Source organism: Vulpes vulpes, chromosome 12, assembly GCF_048418805.1.
Source record: "Vulpes vulpes isolate BD-2025 chromosome 12, VulVul3, whole genome shotgun sequence".
NCBI lineage: Eukaryota > Metazoa > Chordata > Mammalia > Carnivora > Canidae > Vulpes > Vulpes vulpes.
In genome coordinates, this window is record NC_132791.1 from 3,547,681 (window position 1) to 3,566,727 (window position 19,047).

The window sequence follows — 19,047 nt, forward strand, 5'->3', positions numbered from 1 at the left end:
CTCCACTCTACTTGACCTGGCTCACTCCAACACAACCTTCAGGTATTAGCTCAAACATCACTTCTTCCCAGCAGTCTTTGGTGCCCTCCCACCCCAAGACTGGGATATGCATCCCTAAGGACTTCCATCCCTCCCTTCCTAGCACTGCCCACAGGGTCAAGAGTGTCTATGCCTCTCATGAGACTGTGAGCTTTGTGAAGCCATCAGAGACCAACGTTTGGCACATAGTAGGTGTTTCCTGAGTTTGGTGCCTACTGCATGTCAACCACTGGCTCTGATGGCCTCATAAACCTCACTATCCCACGGTTTTGGTAAAGGTCAGGATCAAATAATGATTAGAAATGTCTTTTCAGAAAGCCTCCGTCAATAAATTAATAGCCAAATGGAAATACTTAAGCGTTAACTGACATTGATGAAATACTTAATTCCGGCCTAAGGGAAAATGCTGAGAGGTTTACCAAATAAAATCATGCCTTACATGTATGAAGCACTTTACAGGTTATTGATCCTTCTGCCTTCATTATCTCAGTGGGAACCCACAGACTTTCAAGGCTGCTGGTGTGGGATATGAAGACCCGGAGACGCAAAGAAACGTGTTTCCGACAGTATCAACCAGGTGGAAAGGATGCGGCCGGCGCTCAAACCCAGTGTTCAACTCTCGGTTCACTGCAGGTTTTGGCAGCTCTGTGTGCAGCTCTGAAGAGTGTGTGTGTGTGTGTGTGTGTGTGTGTGTGTCTGCGCCCGCACCTGTGGGAGGGAAGGGCATTCGAGAGGAAGCCTTCTGGTTCCTCCTAGACTCGGAAGTCCCAGCGGGGACAGCAGGCTGTGGAAAAGCCCAGGACTCTGAGAATATGTCTGCTAGGTCAGGAGAGGCTGATCCGTCTGTTTCCAGAACGCAGAGTTGGCGCTGCGTGTGGGTGGTTAGTGAGCAGATCCTCCAAGGGAAGGGGGGAGGAGATGAGGAGGCGGTGGCGTGCTCTGGGGAGAGCATCGCCCCGAGGGCCCTCTGAGGCTGAGGTGTCAGCAGGCTGGGACGGAGGGAACAGATGGGACAGACGCCTCCTCGGTGGCCGGGGAGACCTGGAGTTTGCTTCTGACTCGATTACCTTCTAGGAGCGCGGCTTGAGCAAGAGCTTTCTTCCGTCTGGGACCCGGCCTCGCCACCTGTGAAAGTACGGACATATGCAGCAGGTCGGTGGCTCTTGAGTCACACTCCTTGGGGCTGCAGGGATCTGTGGCTGTGTTTCTGGGCCAGCGGGGAAGGTGGTTGAGGGCGAGTGGAGAGGAGCCACATGCTCCCTCCCTCCGAAGGAAATGTCCCCGTCCCTCGTATAGGCTGGTCCTGGGAGTTCTGAGTATGAAATATCTTTTTGAACAAAGGGCTCTGCTGCAGAAGGAAGGTTGAAAGCATCTGGTCAAAATGATCTTAAACAGCTTTTCAGTTTGGACGGTCCGTGAAGGGAGAATGCACGGGAAGAAAGCCTTCCGTGCAGGTGGTCCGTGGAGGAGAGCAGGCCAGGCTGCGGGCCGGCAGGTGTGGGTTGCAACAGGGGCAGGAAGACCTGCATCATTCTCTGGGACTGCGACTCCCGTCTGGGGAGGAGAGGCCTCTACGCAGCCCTTCTTTCCTTCCTTTCCTCCAGCACCCTACCCCTTTTCTTCTCTTTCTCCGCAGCAGGTAGCTAGTTGGGAGACTTGATGGGATGTCAGGTTACAGGTGAGCATCAGGCCACGACTCGATACAGACCTTCCTTCCGTAGGAAGGTGACCGACCGTGGCCCCGAGGGTGACTGTGGCAGATGCTCGCTGGGAAGCCTGTGGGAAAGGAGGCCTCGTCACATGCAGAGGCGGACGCTCCCCGGAGAGCTGCTGCTCCATGTAGAAATGGGAAACCTGAACCTGGAGAGGGAAGAGCCTTGGCCGGAGTTCAGTGAGCGGCGAGCAAGCCCGGACTGAGTGGCCGGCCAGGCCGCAGTTCCTGAGCGGGGCGGGACACAGCACCAGGTGGCTAGAGGAGGGTGTGGGCATCGCGGACCCCGACTCCGAGAGCGGATGGTTGACACCGTGCCTTCCATGTCTCGCCTCCCCTGGATGGCCTGTTTGGGGCCTATGCTGTGGGCCATCTTTCTGCTTTTGGGTCTAGCGTGTGATGGTGTAGACTGCAGCCGGTACGTGTCTCCAGGATGGTGCAGTCGGTGCAGACTTTGCGTTGTTGATGCTCAAGATCAGCGGATGAAGGCTGAGAGGCCAGCGCGGTCCCTGAACACACATCTGTTCGTTTCTTCTCCCTGCGTGGGACGTTCCCTTCTCATTTTTTCAGGGCTTATTAGGTCGTGAGCACCCTGTGCATCCCAGAGCCTGGGGCTGCCAGGGGTCTGGGGTACCTGGGAAGGGAGGATGCTGCAGCCCTTTGGCCTTGCCCCCACCCTCAGAGATGGGCTCCGTGTCCAGGAGCACAGCTCAGGCCCCTCTGAGGGCCAGTCCCATGGCGATGTGCACGGCTGCTGGCCTGTGACCGCTGCAGCACCTTGGCCGCCAGCCTGGGCAACAGGCTTAGACCCTGGGTCTCCTAGGCCAGAAACCCAGTGTGGCTCCATCACTGAGTCTAGGACAAATGATTGCTCGACCCCCTTCCCCCAGGACCCTTACACCTTACTTGCTTGCTATCCATCTATTTTTCCCTTCAAAGTAACTTACAGATCTTCTTATCCCAGCAGGCTATAGAGGGGGTATGCAGCGGGAGGGGTGTAGGAATTCAGGGAGCTTAAGGAAGAAGCTGGCACGTGTCTCCACTTGAAACTACCCAAGGTGGGAGAACCAGAAGATGTATTTCATCGCAGACATCCTCTCACCCTTCGGCCGGTGTGCTTTTGTAAATAAGACAATGAAGGGACAGAGCAGAAGGGCTTTCCCCCAAGTCATACATTAAAGTAAGAGGGGAAGAACCGGAGCTGGGGACCCCCCGGGCCCCTGGCCAGAGTCCCACTGCCCTGCCACTCATCCAGTGTCCTTCCTTTTCTCATCTCTTCCCCTTGTTTTCCCTCCTTGCAAACTCTGGAGTCTGGTCGCCTTGTATAGGAGATCCTTTCCAGCAGTGTATGTGTATTAATTTAATTTTATTTATTTGGTGGGGGGAAGGGTAAGGAGGATGAGTAGGGAAGGGGCAGAGAGAGCAGCAGACCCCTGCTGAGTAGGGAGCCCCACCGAGCGCTGGAGCCCAGGCCCCCGGATCATGACCTGAGCGAAGGCAGATGCTTACTTGACTGAGGCCCCCAGGGGCCCTTCCATATTCATTTTATAACACAATAGTGTTTGGAGTTAAAATACGCCCCCTTCATTCACTCATTTATTACAATTTTATTCAGTATTCACTGAACAGTAGGCAGCGTCTTAGGTATAATGTTCAATGCAGAGACCCTGCTCTCATGGAGTTTGAACTCTAGCAGGTATTTTAGATTTAAATGAAATCAGGATGACCTTAAAAGTGTCCGCAGGTCAGGGGCGCCTGGGTGACGTAATCCGTTAAGCATCCGACTCTTGATTTCGGCTCAGGTCGCAATCGCAGGGTCATGAGATGGAGCCCGAGTCAGGCTGGTGCTGGATGTGGCACCTGCTTGAGATTCTCTCCCTCCCTCTCCCTGCCCCACCCCCCTCAAGTGTGCATGCTCTCTCTCTCTTTCTCTTAAAGAAACCTTAAAACTCAATAGATAGGCCAAAAAAAAAAAAAATCAAATTTTTGCCTTGTGATTCTGGTTAAAATGTAGTCTTGCCAAAAGTATCATGTCTGTACCGTGGGAACACTTTCATGTACGTTCTCATAGGACCCTAATGACCCTACTAGTGGCCCCTTATGAAGTCATCAAAGTTGGAAACAGCCATTTTATTGATGAGGAAACCAAGGTCCGAAAGGGTGGGGTCATTTTTCTTAGGTTCCCAGAAGGCAATTAATTCTTTGTGAAAGAGGCATCCACATAAACTGGCAGGGGTTTTGTCCGGGACCAGGTGATGGGACTGGAGAGGGAGCCTTTTAGGGGGCTGCCAAGCTTTGGGAACAACTCTTGCACACTAGGGCTCTGCTTGCATCTGTCAGCCCCTGTTGGGAAGAGGCTCTCCTGAGTCACAGGACCAGCTCTCCTATCATGGATCACAGCTGCAGGACCTGGCTGCAACGGGGGCAGAAGAGGTTTGGGTTGTCCAAGGGCTTGGCAGGGCCCTTCCCTCTTTCCCTCTTAGCCCCAGGTCCCGTATCTATCTGCACGGTTGGGCTGATGCTGCTCTGTCCACCTCACAGCCGTGTGGAGTGCCCGGTGAGGCCTGGCGAGCTCCTTGAGCACGATCCTGAGCGAGGCATCACATTCCCCCACACCTGGCACGCAGCAGGTGCTCAGCATTGTTCGCTGGATGTGGGTAGGGAGTTAGGCAAAGGGGGGAGGGAAGGGGAGGGCCATGCAAGTGCCCCTGGGTCCAGGGAACTAGTGCTCCTTGATGCACTCTGCCCATGACCCTCCCATCACGGTGGTTGCAGATAGAGCAGTTACGTATCTCCCCACCTCATCCAGGCCCCATAGACCAGAGCAGGGCTCAGAATCCACATCCGTGCTTTCCCTCTGCTCCCCACGCCTTCCTGGGTGACTGAGAGGCTGGGCAGGCTTCCGTCCTGCAGCCGGGAGCGCGGCCTGAGTGATGAATGGTGTAGGCAGTGCACGGCCTCCGAAGGCCTTCAGATAAGGAGGCGAGCCATTAATCCTCGCTGTTTCTGTCTTTATCTTTACAAGTCCCTTATTAGACATTCTTTCCTCATATTTTCAATTAACATACCTCTCTGACTCCCTCTTTTTCCTCCCGTTTTGTTACACGGTTTCTATTTCCATTCTTTTTCTGCAAAATTCTGAGTAGATTCTTGGCGTGGTCTCCCTTATCAGTGCTTTTGCCTCTTTGCCTCTTTTCCAGAATGTTCTTTCAGCTGGTGAATCTGCTCTGGTCCTTTTCCTGTTCAAAATCCCTGATAAGATAGAGTCCATGCATCGCCACCTATTCCTGAAGGTCCTTCAGAATAGGGCCAGTCCCACCAGGGTCGGTGTCCACCGTGCCTCCATCCCACCAGCCCCCAGCTCTGCAGAGGCACCCTATAGTCTTCACCTGTCTGTTTGCCTCACCCCCCGCACCCCTAGACTGGAAGGTCTTTGAGGGCAGGGCATGTTTGAGTCACCTGCTATCCCCTAGCCTCTAGCACATGCCAAATGGTTAGTAAATACTTAGTGGGCTTGGTGGAGAAATGCATCAGACACCCCACATTTTTTTTTTACCTCTGTCTTCTTCTTCCCCAGGATTTAGAGACTAGAAATCTGAGTTCTAACAAATACTGTTCAGGAGACCCCAGCAGGATACTATTGAAGTGACACTTCCATAGCATTTTACAGATTCCAGGCCGTTCTGTACACATTAACTGCGTTTGATTTTCACAACCACCTGTGAGCTTGGTGGTGGAGATCTGAATTCCATTCTACGCGGGAGGACGCTGGGACTCCAAGGGGCTGTGTGCCTTGTCGAGGGCCGCACAGCCAGTGCGTCATCGTGCCAGGGCTTATGCACCCTGCATGATTCCTGCTGCTCCGGACCTTGGTTTCTCCCCTAACAAAAACACTATGTCTTAATTACAACGAATGAGGGAAGGGAAAGCCAGGGTAATTATTGGTGACACATTGAGCAAGTGTGAAGCTCTTGGAAGAATTGAAATGCTTTATTTCTGTACCTTCAAGGACTTTTTCATTACTGCTAATTTCTTACATTTGTATATCAATTTAGAGATTTGCAAAGTGATTTTTTTCAACCCCAGATTCCATTTGCCTCTTAATCTACAGTTCAGTGGAATGGGCAGAGCAAGGCTTTAGCAAACACACTTTTATTTTGCCTCTTCTGTGCCACCCGCTATGCCAAGCACCAAAGATGCAGTTGTGAGCAGTGAGAGCTGGCCTCTGCCATCAGGGAGCTCGGAGTTCAACCTGGGAGGTGGGCTAGTAGATGCAGAGTTGCAACAGAGTGCAGTATTCACTGGGACCCCGGCTGGGATCCCGTGTGGCACAGAGAGCCCTGGGTAAGGCGGCAGTGTCTGGCGGCAGCTTCCTGAAGGAAGCATCAACCCAAAAAATAGGAAGTGGTTAACCAGGAAAAGCGTGGTGGGAAAGGATGTCCTGGGTAGAGGGGCTAAGTGTGAATACCCGGAAGCAGAAGGCTGGTTCAAGGTTACCGTGGTACTGCCATGGTGGCTAGGACGTGGAGACGGTCTAGATGTCTGTTGATGAGTGGATGAAGGAAAAAACATAGGCCCACACATACAGATGCAATGGAATATGACTTGACCTTAAAAAGGAAGGAAATCCTGCCATGTGTAACTGCATGGGGTAAGCCAGGCACAAAAAGACAAAGACTGTGTGATTGCACTTAAATGGTGTATCTAAATTAGTCAGATGCATAGAAGCAGAGAGTAGAAAAGTGGCTGCCAGGGGCCGGGAGAGAGGGGAATGGAGAATTGCTCGTCAAGGGGTATAAGGTTTCAGTGACCCAAGAGGAGTAAGTTCTGGAGCTCTGCTGTACAATATAGCATCTGTATTAACAATACTGTATGGTACACTTAAAATTGTGTGAAGAAGGTAGATTTTGGGTTAAGTGTTCTGAATGTAATTAAAAACAAACAAGCAAACAAACAAACAAAAAAACAAAAGAGGCCGTAGTGCAAAGGAGTAAGTTGAAACTATACAGGGGAAGGGCCTTTGCTTGAGTCACCCAGTGGATTCAGGGTGGATCTGAAGCCATAGCAGAGACCTGAGACCTCCCGCCTCCTGGCCTCCGTGGCTGCGTGGTGGGTCTCCCCTGCCCAGGGAGCAGAGGGCAGTTAGAAGAGCCTGGGCCTCCGGGGTCCACCCCCAGACGCGGGGGACTGGCCAGGGCTGGCTCCAGCTGCCCAGACCCTGGAGCCCCGGAGCCCCTCCCTCCGCCGCTCAGCAAACTGGGCCACCCGCCACTTGAAGATTAGTCACAGATGCTGCGAACGCATCCACAATATTGTGTCAAAAAAAGACGTGCAGCGGCATTCAGATGGTAGGCTTATTAGCCTGTTATTATCCATTCACCCAAATATTCCGACTAATCAGCCTTCAGATGGGCAGGATTAATTGGTTACAATCCTAGCACTGGGCACGTGTAATTGAAATGGATGCATTCGCCTTTCAGAATGGACAGCTTATCCATTGCCATTACACAGAGAGTGTGCCCTGGCCCGGGGATGCTGCTGCCAGGGCCGTGACGATGGAGGCCACAGGAGGATGAATGGGGAGCCCCCTGTCACCTTTGCTCAGGGCTGTGACCACCTTCTTGTACCTTGGTTATCTGTTGGCTCCGCAGATCCATCTTCTCTGCAGGACTGTGAGCTACTTGAGGGCAGATCTGTATCAATTAGCGTGAGGTCTGATGGCAGGTAACCAGAAAGCCGGAATAATGGTGCCTTAGACAAGATGACGTTGTTTTTTCTTCCTAATAAAAAACAAGTCTGATGACAGGATAGCCAGGGCTGGCGTAGTGTCTCCATCGTGCCTCGAAGACCTTAGCCCTTCCTTCTGTCCCTCCTTCTCTCCCTCCCTCTCTCCTACGTGCTTCCTTCCCTCCTGACTTTCCTCCTCCCTCATCTAAGATGTGGCCTCCATACTCCTGGTCCAAGGTGACTGCAGGCAAGTCAGCCGTCTTATTCAGGTCCCGAGCAGCAGGAGACGGGGGCAAGAAAGGGAAGACGAGGCACGCCTTTCCACAGAAGCCGTGCCCTTTACGGAGCCTCTGAGAAGGCTCGCGAGGCACTTACAGTTGCACCTCAGTGGCCAGAATCTAGTCACTTGACTCAGGTGCACTTGTTAGCTGGAGGTGTACCCGTTGCGATAAAATCAGTGCCTGTTACTAAGGAAGAAAGCGAGAAGGCATGTTGGACAGGCACCTCGAGGCTCTTTGACAGGGTGTCTGGGTCTGATTCAGCCTCAGCCTCCCTCACAAGGTGTCCCTTGCACATCATGGGGTCAAGAATTGGGTTAAGAATTTGGGTCAAATAGACCTTGGTATAAATGCTGGCTTCCCTGTTCACGAGCTGTGTAGCTTGGGCGCGCTTTGTTCAATTTTTTGAACCCTGTTTCTTTATTACAGTCATAGTCACACCGACTTTGTAGGACAGTTATGAGGAATCAGTGGGTGGATTCTATTCAAGGGCTTAGCGGGGCTTCTGGTACATCCATAATTGCCGAGCTCCGGGATTGTTAATGATTGTCATCGTCACTGAGGGAACCCTCTAGGTGGGCGTTGAATCCTGTTTTCAGGAATGTTGGGTTCAGAGTCAGGAGACCTATGCCAGAGACCCATGTGACGGTGGTATGGTCTCTGGAGAATCACTTCGCTTGTCTGAGACTCGGCCTCATTTCTGGACGATAAGGGCAATTAGATTTACTCTGAGTTATGAAAATCGAAGACTTCCTTTCCAACACACTAACAAAACATTATAGTGTCATTAGGGTAATGCTCCGTAGTGAGAAGACGGCAGTCTGGGGGGTCAGACAACCTCGTTTCACACCGTAGCTCTGCTGTTTCTTAGACGTGTGCTTTTTAGCCCCATCCCGTGATCTTGCCCAGCCTTGGCTTCGTTATTAGTAAAAGGGAATAGCGACGCTTTCCTTGTAGATTTCTTGTCAGAATCAAAGGGAATGAATTATCTACGCAAATGTCAAGTGCCCGAGAAACGGGAACCTGAATAAATGACAGCGGCGATCGTGGTGATGAGAACGATGGTGATGGCGGATCACTCATATTTAGGGGGTGGATGAATAAATGAAAGGCGGGATGGGTGAACGAGAAAACCGCGAGTCTGGAGTTAGGGTCGTCCCTCTGCGGAGCCACACAGAGGGAACACATGGGAACCAAGCTCCCCGTCGGATTGTGGAGCCGGCTCTGGCTCTGGGCAGCCCCCGCCGCCCTTGACGGGCTCCATGCACCTACAGGGACCACGCGATAGGTGTCGAGGGACCCCCCCCAGGGAAGCCACCTTATCATATCGGTAGGGAAACGGGTTCCCCAACCAACCATGGCGGGCCGCCCTCCTCGGGCCCACTGGCCTCCTCCTGGGAACTGCCTTCCAGCAGCGGCCGCGTCCTCCTCTCTGTCTCCAGGCCTCCTGTGTGCGTGTAGCTGGGCAGGGCACCGTAAAACCTTTATTACACGAGATTGAGACGATAACGTTACTTAGGCTTTTCTCTTCTAACAAGAGGCGATAAAACCTTTATGATACCTCGAGCCCGCATATCCCTGTTCCGTTTCCGTGTTATTCTTGCTTTTCCTGACTCCTCCCGACTTTCCTCTATTAAGTACATCGAGTGCTAAGAACTCAGAGCTCATTTGGTACAGAGAGAAACTCAATTATATCCACCAACAGAGTGTAAAAGGAACGGAGGTTTGAGATATATTCATAGGTTACAGCCTCTAAATGGAAACTTGCCAATTTTCACTCCAGCAATCTATAGGAATGCTCAGGAGGATGTAGGCTACGTCCAGGGGAACCATTCCAAATGGGAAACACTCTCTAAGAGGATTTGTAGTAATGCAAATGTCAAAGTTAGCTCCAAGTTAAGTGGAACTAATTGGACCCCATAGAGCAGAGTTTGTACACTGAGGGTCAACGCCCGATGCCCAATGGCCACAGATGGGTTTCCATTTGCCTCGAGGTTAGCCACCCAGTTTAAAAGAAAAAAAAAATGATGTTCAAAATTTTCAGAAGATCGGATCTGAAATGAAAATATAGGGGATCCCTGGGTGACGCAGTGGTTTGGCACTTGCCTTTGGCCCTGGGTGCGATCCAGGAGACCCGGGATCGAATCCCACATCAGGCTCCCGGTGCATGGAGCCTGCTCCTCCCTCTGCCTATGTCTCTGCCTCTCTCTGTCTCTGTGACTATCATAAATAAATAAAAATTTAAAAAAAATGAAATGAAAATATAGATTGTGTGTGTGAGAGAAAGAGAGAGAGAGAGAGAGAGAGAGAGAGAGAGAGACGGAGAATTGTGTACTCTCTCTACAATGAGTCCACACCCATGGATGGTGTCCGGGCCTCTCCTTTCAAGATACTCACTGTTTGGACTGATACAAATGTCAAAATGACCTCTAGCTTGAATGAAACCCGATGGATTCTTTAGAAGATACTCCTGGCTTGTAGGAGTCTGGTTGTCAGAGTGTCTTCTAGCTGAAAATGTACCCAAACTAATCCATTAGAAAGAGCTCATGAGTCATGCAGACTCTGAGGAGCTACTGTGTCAACTCTGAAAAGCATCAAAAGGACAAATTCACCTCAGTGGAGTTTTGTTTATTGGGCTCAGTTCATGTCAGAGCTGACGGTCCCACTGGCTTTGAATGGCCTTAGGCTGGGAAAGAGCAGCTGGCATGGAGAGAATTGTCCTTTTCTGTCTCCTCCTGAGTGGCTCTGTTACGGTGGACAAAGGGGAAGCCCGGAAAGGCCCAGATGGAAAGGACGGTTGTCACCAGGTCTTGGGCAGTTTGGGAGTGAATGTGAGCCTTACGCTGAAGCCCAGTGGTGGACAGAAAACGTGAGCTGAGAGGCTATGACGTGGAGAGCTGGGTAGTGTCCCCCCTCCCCGGGAGGCACAGAGCCTGAGTCAGACCCTCCTTCTGGCCCCTGAGGTGCTTAGAGAGCCTGGGCCAAACCCTTCCTTTGCTGGGCTTTAGACTCCCACTTGCAAAATGAGGATTGGCCTAGATATGCCTTTCAGAGATCCTTATCCTAGAGGAAGAACCAGCACACGCAGCTGAGGAAAGACGCGGACTGGAAACCAAGTCTGTAGGAGGGTTTTGGCCAAGGTGGCTCCGACGCCCGCCCGCCGGGAATTTATGGCAACCACGCTGACCGGTTCTCACGGCCTGGTGCCTGGGCCTGCTGGGAGCTTGCGATGCTCCCGCCTCATCCCACTGCCTCTCCCCTCCCTGACTCTTCCAGCCACGGGCCCCTGGGAGGGGACAGTGCTTCTTCCTCCTTGACACCTTTCAGCCGTCCTTGCCCTTGTGCATACACACACACACACACACACACACACACACACACAGAGTCCTCTGGCTTTGGGATTTCAAAGCCCAGCTCTGCCATTCACCAAGAGTACCACCCAGTTCCTGAGGATGGGGGGGCCCTGGATCCACGCCCTGGATCTTCCGCCCTGGATCTTCCCACCAACTCACTGGACCTCCCACTGCACCTAGGGCCCGTCTGGGTCACCGGGGTGACCACGGGGCGGTTACTTGACCTCTCTGAGTTTCAGTTTCTATGTAAAGGGAAAGATGGATGAGGATCCTATTTATCTCATAGTGTGGAGAGACTTGAGGAGGGCGCGCGGTAACCAGCCACGTGAGGCCTGGTACCTAGTAAGCACACAGCAAGCGCTTTCCTTACCTGGGGTCTGCGCTCCCTTACAGCCCAGGCCAGAGCTGAGGACACACATGACGCTTCTCTTGGGGTCTGGCGACCTGAAGCTTGGGCCCTGGCTCCCTGGTTAGTTTGGTGATTTGGGGCTAGAATCTTGGCTTCCTGGAGCCTTGGTTTTGCCTTCTAAGAAATGGAAATGGCTCTACCTGGCTTTCCAGCAGCTTCTCCCCCGCATCACTCTCCGGGAGGATGAGTGGCAGTGGGTAGGGTGGGACATCTCTAGAAACCAGAGGAAGCGCTATGCAAATGAGAGCTCTCTATTATTATTCCAAACACCAACAGCTTTCCTCCAGCGGCTGCCCAGAGCCACTTGCTGCCCCACAACAGTAGCCCAGATGTCGCCAACATCTGTCTGCTTCTCTGGGCCTTTTGCGGGAGAGAGGGAACAAAGGAGCCAGGAAGGATGGCATTGGAGGGATGTGTGGGCAGGTTTCCTTACCCCCCCCCAACCGCCTCCCCAGTCGGAGTTCCCTGGGGAGGGGACACCTCCCCTTCCCCTCTGCACTTGCCTTCTCTCGCCCAATGTGCCTGAGTTCTTAGGGAAGCTTAGGGAAGCACAGGCTGTGTCAGCTGCAGGGACTCAGGGCTGCCTTTTGCCTCTGGGGTGATGCCCTCAGCCAAGAACGGCAGGGGCTCTCCATTACCCAGGTGGGAATCTGATGGGCTGGGGCTTCAGGGCTCCTCATCTGCCGCTGCTTTGCTCTGTGACCTCAGGCAAGGTAGTCACACAGGCTCCGGCCTCGGGTTGCGCACGGATAAAGTGATGCACCCAAGGTTCTCGGGTGAACCCCATGCCCTGAATAATTGTGGGGCATCCTCCAGCTGGGGAAGGCTGAAAAATTCAATGTCTGCGTGTGAACAGAGCACGTTCTTTCTTCCCTCTTGTTTGTTTCTACTTGAGAGAGTGGCAGCCTGGAGAGGAAGAACAGCCAGGGCTTTTGAGTCGCTCCTTAGCTCATCTAATCCTTACAGCCTCCAAGAGGTGAGCACCTGCATCCCTGTTTCTCTAGGGAGTGAACGGAGCATCGGGGAAGAGAAGTCCCCCTTCAGCCCCCCTGCTAGCCGGGGAGAGAGACATCCAGGATCCCTTTGGGGCTGCTCCGCCACCAACAAGTAATGAGCTTCTCCTCACTGGAGGGCGAGATGCGGCCACAGGCTGGCTGGAGCCGGAGATGCGGGCTGTGGTTTTATCAGTTCACAGACTCCTGAGACGTTTGCCACCGGGAAGACCCTTGCAGACCATCTGTACAACCTCCTCTTTTGTAGACGGGGAAACTGAGGCTCTGACAGCGGCCAGGACCTGACCAATGTATTTATAAGCTTCCCTGGGTCAGGTGACCTGGGTTCGAATTCTGTCTCTGTCAGCTACTTCCCGATGTTCCGCTGGAGACAGAAGGACCTACCATTAGTTCCCTGGGAATGTTCTTTAATGTTCTGAGCCTTGCCTTACTCACCTGCAAAATTGGCGCAAAAGTACCTTTTCTCGCAGGTCCGCCAACTGCAGGGCCAAGGCTGGGGAGGCTCAGGAGGGAGCTTTTCCCTGGAGGGCCGAAGAAACCTTCTCAGGTTTTCTCCCTGGCCTCACAGATCTGGGTTCCAGCGACAAGTCCGTCCCAGACTAGGTTTGTGACCTGGAGCAAATGGCTTAACTCTTTTGAGTTTTCTTATCTGCAGAAATGGGCGTATTAACAGCATCTTCACACATTTCCTGTGAAGACCGACGCGGGTATCGCATTGAATCTGTCAGTGCCAAGGAAGGGCTTGATGTCTCTCTTTACAAAATGAAAGAATACTTTTGTCTAGTTCTGCTCCATGGAGCCTTAGAAATTTCAGACTCCCAACCTGCACTTGAACTGAACTAGGTTTTTTTTTTAATAAATGGGTGCTCAGATAGGATTTTCATGGGAAGATTTGATTTATTTATTTGAGACAGAGAAAGAGAAAATGTGGGGATGGCGGAAGCAGGCAGGGGGAGGCAGAGAGGCAGGCTCCCTGCTGAGCGGGGGCCCATCCCAGGACCTTGTAATCATGACTTGAGCTGAAGGCAGACGCTTCACTGACTAAGCCACCCAGGTGCCCCAACTTTATTTTTTTTTTTTAAGGAAAGTGTCACAGGCGGTGCTAATCATAGCAATGTTGGCTAACCTTACGACCTCTGAGTTCCTTTTTTTCGTTTCTGGCATTTGCAAAGTGAGATTTTAGAAGGATGAATGTGTCCCTGGGTTTCCCTCCTGCCCCCGCTGAGCCTGGTGTAAGGGCAGGAGACACAAGACCTGCTCCTCTGCAGGCATTAGCTAGCACTGGAAGGGCGGAGAATGGGGAGCCCCGGCTCGTGGTGCGGTGGCCTGGACCCCAGGCACGTCTGTGCTGTGTCTGCTGAGATACCGGCCTCACCCTCCTGCCAGATATCCCCTCTCCCTGCCTGAGGCCCCCTTTGCAGCCCGGATGCAGGCAGCTGGGCAGCACTGCTGCCTTCTCTGGTCTGGGGAGAGGGCTTAGCCCTGCCTCTTGCCCTCGGCCAGGACAGGTTACATAGGCCCCACCTTTTCCTAAAACCTTCCTTCCAGCTGCCCAGCCCCTGCGTACCACGTACTGCAAAGACACATGCTGCAAGTGCACGATGTTTTTTAGCAAGGAGTCCTGGGTCCAAATAGAATTATTCTAGAGAATTCCAGTGCATAAGATAGACAGAAGCAGCGTTTTATAACAGCTGGGGTCCTCTCGTGTGTACATTGGAATTTGCATGAATTAACTTACATATATTTTAGGACAAGAGATACAGAAACGGAGATGGGAAGTTAGGTCATTTTCCCCATCATTACACTCGATGAACATCTATAACCCAGAGTGAAAACGGACGGAAACACGAAAGTGCTGTCTTCTTTGGTCAGTGTCAGTGCCCACGACTCGCAGTCAATGCCACTCCGCCCAGAGTGCAATTCTCTTGTTCAAATATATCTTTTTCCTTTTGAATCACGACTCTAAAATGCAAGCCAATTATTTTAGGTTCTGAGTTAAATAGTAACAGGGACACTTCAGCTGGATTTGAAGGGTAAGCAGAACTGTGTTTAGCAGCTCTCACTCTTTATGATGTAGGGATAGTTTTGAGACTATGTTTTAATTTTATGTCTGAGCATGCACACATCCATATTCATATATAAATAGCACTTCATAATTTCCCAAGCCTCCCCTGCCCAGCCCCCTGCATCATCTCCTTTGATTCTCCCCATCCGCCCTGGGAGTCGGGGGAGGTAAGTTGTTGTTGCCACTTGACTAGTGAGGAAAAGGAGGCAGTGGGAGGGAGCTTGAGTGATTTGCCTAAAATCTCATTAAGGGGGTTAAGGCCCCGAGGACTTGGCTTCCACTGAGCCTTCTACTGGTTTAGGTACAGGGATTTTCCACAATACCGGCTTTTGAATCAGTGCTAGACCCAGTGCTGGAGGGGAGCTAGAGACCCAGTGTCCTTCCAGGGCAGCAGCCCCTCCCTGATTGCTTCTGAAGGCCCCCTGCTGGCCTGCTCTGCCTCTGGAAGGATGCACAGCCCTGCATCCAGGGGGGGCTCCGTGACCAAGACCCAAGGAGCACGAGACTCTGGTCAGATGCCCTAGAAAACTCGCTTGTTGACAGCAACAGGAGAGGGGTTACAGAAGCCAGGCAGAGACAATGGGAAGAAGGGAATAAAGCCAGAACCTGTCCCTGCACAGATGAAAGGAGCAAATGTTCAGATTGAAAGGGTCCACAGAATCCCAAACACGATGCATGAGGAACAGAAGGGGAAAGAAAAGCCCACACCAAGATGCATTGTGGTGCAATTTCAGAATGGTGTAGATAAAACAGAGGGAAAGGCAAAAGCGTTCAGAGAGAAAAAAAAGCGCCCCCACCCCCCCGAGAATGTTCCCTGCAAAGGGAGGAGAGACAATGGAGTTCCTCGTGAATGCAAAAATAATCACAGAACAATCTACTGAAAACATTCTCTGCACCAGATAGTGGGGTTGGGGTTTGTAGAGGCCCCATGTTTTCTCCACCTGAAATCAGGACAACTTTAAAGCTGAGGAAAAGGAGCAAAGCAGATGGATGTTAACATTTTATCCTTATTATTAAGAAAGGTTGGTTTGAAGGGCATGGCAAAAAATGGGTATTTTCTCAACCAAGGTACCGAGGGTTAGTGCCGGGTCCTCGGCCCGGGTGCCGAGGGTTAGTGCTGGGTACCTGGACTCTGTCCCTGTAAAATGGAAGAGGTGGAGGTGCAGCTCAAGAGGCTGCTTCTGGAAGGCAACTGGCCTGCAGAATGAAAGGGCAAGAGGAAAGGACGGAGCTTTGGAAGCCCAGGTCCTCATTGCCCGCTCACCCATCAGGATAATCCATGAACCCAGGAGGCAGGAGTAAAGGCGATGGGGCAAGAGACAATGTGTTTGAGGAAGTTTACCGTGATCACAGACGCCTGTAGGAGAAATACTTTCCTCCAGCCCTGTAGCACTTTGATGCTACGATAAGTACAGTAAATTCTATTACATTAGGTTAGGATCGACGCGATGCTTGTTGAATAGATGAGTAAAAAGAGGCTCCTAGAGGCTTTGATCAGACATTTACCTTTTGCTGCTACTTCTGTAACAGCACTTACTTGGGTAGCTTGCGTGACCTTGTTAGGGCCCCAAGGACACAGCAGGGTCGGGATTTTACTGCAGTTCTGTCTGACTCCAAAGCTCCTCTCGCTCCTCTTCTGCACTGCTTCCTAGACTGAAGCTCCTAAAGGCAGTGAAGATAAAGGGAAGGTGTGCGCCTGGCCCCAGTGGGCAGCCTCAAGATCTGGATGGGGGGACATGGAGGATATTATGACCATAGAAGAGATCCCTGTGTGCGTAATGGGCTGAGGACTTCGATGCTCCCACCACTTGGGGTCCTTGAAAAAGCCACTTCTCCCTTTTGTTCCTTCTACTCCCACTTCCTTTCCCTCCCCACTTTGGATTCTCATCCCTTTTTCATTTTCTTCCTAAATCCTTGGCTACTTGGACTTCTCCAGGGACAAGGAGCTCCCTCCTCTCCCATTCCTCCAAATTTCCTCCAAAATTGACTCCCAGTTTGGATTTTAAATCAATTCAATCAGTAATATCGATGACTTTGTTTTATTGACACAAACATATGAGGGCTAATTGCTTATCATCTGAATTTTCTAGATATAGAGTAATTTGTCCAAGGCCACACAACTAGAAGAGTAGTTCTAGGATTTAAACTCAGATTTGGTGGATTCAGACTCTGAGCTTTCACCACTGTTGGGGAGAGGAAAGTTTCCTCTTACTCCTCTTGATTCTTTTGGCCGACTTGATAATTAGATTGACACAAAACAGATTAACAGGAGAAAAAAGAAACACTAATGTGATTTCCTGTATACAGGGGCCCCAAAGATAAGAGACCCAAGAAGTGACCAAAGCCAGCTGTTTATATACTTTTAGAGAAATAAACAATAAGTTTATGAATGAACTGATAAGTGAAAAAAAACAGGCTTGGGTACTAATTAGTAAGTAAACTAAGCAGAATTGTGGGATTTTTTGTTGTTGTTGTTTGTGTATTTTTGGTTTTGTTTTGTTTTTTTACAGCCTTCTCTTCCCCGAATTCCCTATCTCTGGTAGTAGGGACGTCCTTCTACTTTCAGTGTAGGGACAGTACCTTTCATGTGGGAGATTTATTATCTGCTTTCAGGGGGACAGAGAGGAGGGTCAGAGTGTCACAGTACCAGCGGTTTCTCAAGTAACTTTAATTCAAACAACTCAGTATGCCACAGTGGCATATCCTGAGGTGGTCTGCCCTAAGGCTTACCGCCAACAGGCTAAATTGGCATGTGTGAAAGAGGGGTAAGAAAGAGGTCAATCGAGGCTACCCTTCTCCATATCAACCCATGCGCCAATCACTAGGTCAGCTTTACCAAGCCCAGCTGTTGGTAAGGGCCCCTGCAGCTGATTCTGTAGGGCTTGCAAAGCCCAGAGACATGTATTTTAATGAGCATTCCCCAGGGGATTCTTAGGCTCACGGAGGTATGGGAAACTTATCTGTCTTTGTCTATTCAGGCGGCTATAACAAAATACCCCAGACTGGGTGGCTTATAAACAGGAAAAATTTATTTCTCAGTCATGAAGGCTGGAAGTCTGAGATCAAGGTGTCTGTGAGCTCAGGTGAGGGGCCTCTTGGGGATTGTAGACTTCTTGTTGTATGCTCATGGCAGAAGTAGTGAGCTAGCTCTGCAGCCTTTTTTTATAAAGTCATGAATCCCATTCATGAAGGTTCCACCTCATGGTCTGATCACCTCTGATGGGCCCTATTTCCTAATACCATCACTTTCTTCAAGGTCCAGTTGGTTGGAGAATATCGCCCAGAATTCATCCTCACTGGACCCTGATAGGGGAACCTTATTTGGAAATTGGGTCTTTGTAGATGCATTTAGTTAAGGATCTCAAGATGAAATCATCCCAGACTTAGGGTGTGCTCTACATCCAATGACTGGTGCCTCCGTAAGAAGAAAAGAGGATATAAAAAGGCACAGGGAGAAGGAGGTGATGTAAAGACTCACACAGAGATTGGAACAATGCTGCCATAGGCCAAAGACTTCCAGGAGCCACCAGGTACTGGAAAGTGTGAGGAAAGACTTTTCCCTAGAGCCCTGGGAGGGAACATGACTCTGATGATACCTTGAGTTTAGACTCCTAGCTTCCTGAAGAAAAAGAGAAAATAACTTTTTCTTGTTTTAAGCCACCTGGTTTGTGGTGATTTTGACCGCCCTAGGAAATGAATTCCCTCAGCTAATCTTCGGAGGCTTAGATTCAGAAACAAAGACTTTCTCTGAGACCCTATCCTGTTCTTCTAGAACATTCTGACTGGTTCAAAATGCACAGGGTTGTGCATGAGCCCAGGCCCCTCACCAGTATGGGCAGTAGGTGGCTCTACGACATGGGCATTTAATCCAGCAGCAGCTACAGGATTAAGTTGAACTACATCTCATTCATCTGCCGTTTAGGCAATTCTCGGGCTCTCCCAGACCTCATCCTTCCAGCTTCAGGCTCTCACCTCAAATAACATGTCATTGTGGGTGGCAGGCTGTGGGGACCTATCACTGACTCCTTTAAGCTACAACATGCTGGAGCTTTGAGTTCCTGTACTTACCTCAGACCTAAGCTAAGGATGCTGTACAGTCAAGTAAGCCTGCTGGGACTGGATCTGAGGATGGGCCTTGGGAGGAGGTAGACACAGAATCTAAGGGGAGTGTGTGTTGGGGGGGAAGCAGGACCTGGAGAGCCACCTTGGGCCAGCACAGCTTGTGTGATACCGGGGTCTCCAGGAACAGATTACCAGGGGTGTTTAGCACTCACGGTGGGGTGGAGGGGGCGGTTTATCAGTGGTACAATTAGAATGTTCCTGGAACAAGGAAAGAAAGAAAGCATTGCCACCCAACAGCTCCTTTTGCAGCCTGGACCCTGGGCACCTGATGTGTTTGGTAGGGTATAGGGCATCCCAGAGGTAAGAGGGGTCACTGAGAGTGAGGTAGTA

The 19,047-nt window shown here is 51.1% G+C and overlaps 1 protein-coding gene across 5 annotated transcripts in view; it reads left to right on the forward strand.

Moving 5' to 3' along the window:
* Positions 1-19,047, forward strand: part of ASTN2 (astrotactin 2) — an 854,920-nt gene that overhangs the window by 158,862 nt on the left and 677,011 nt on the right. The window lies entirely within an intron of this gene.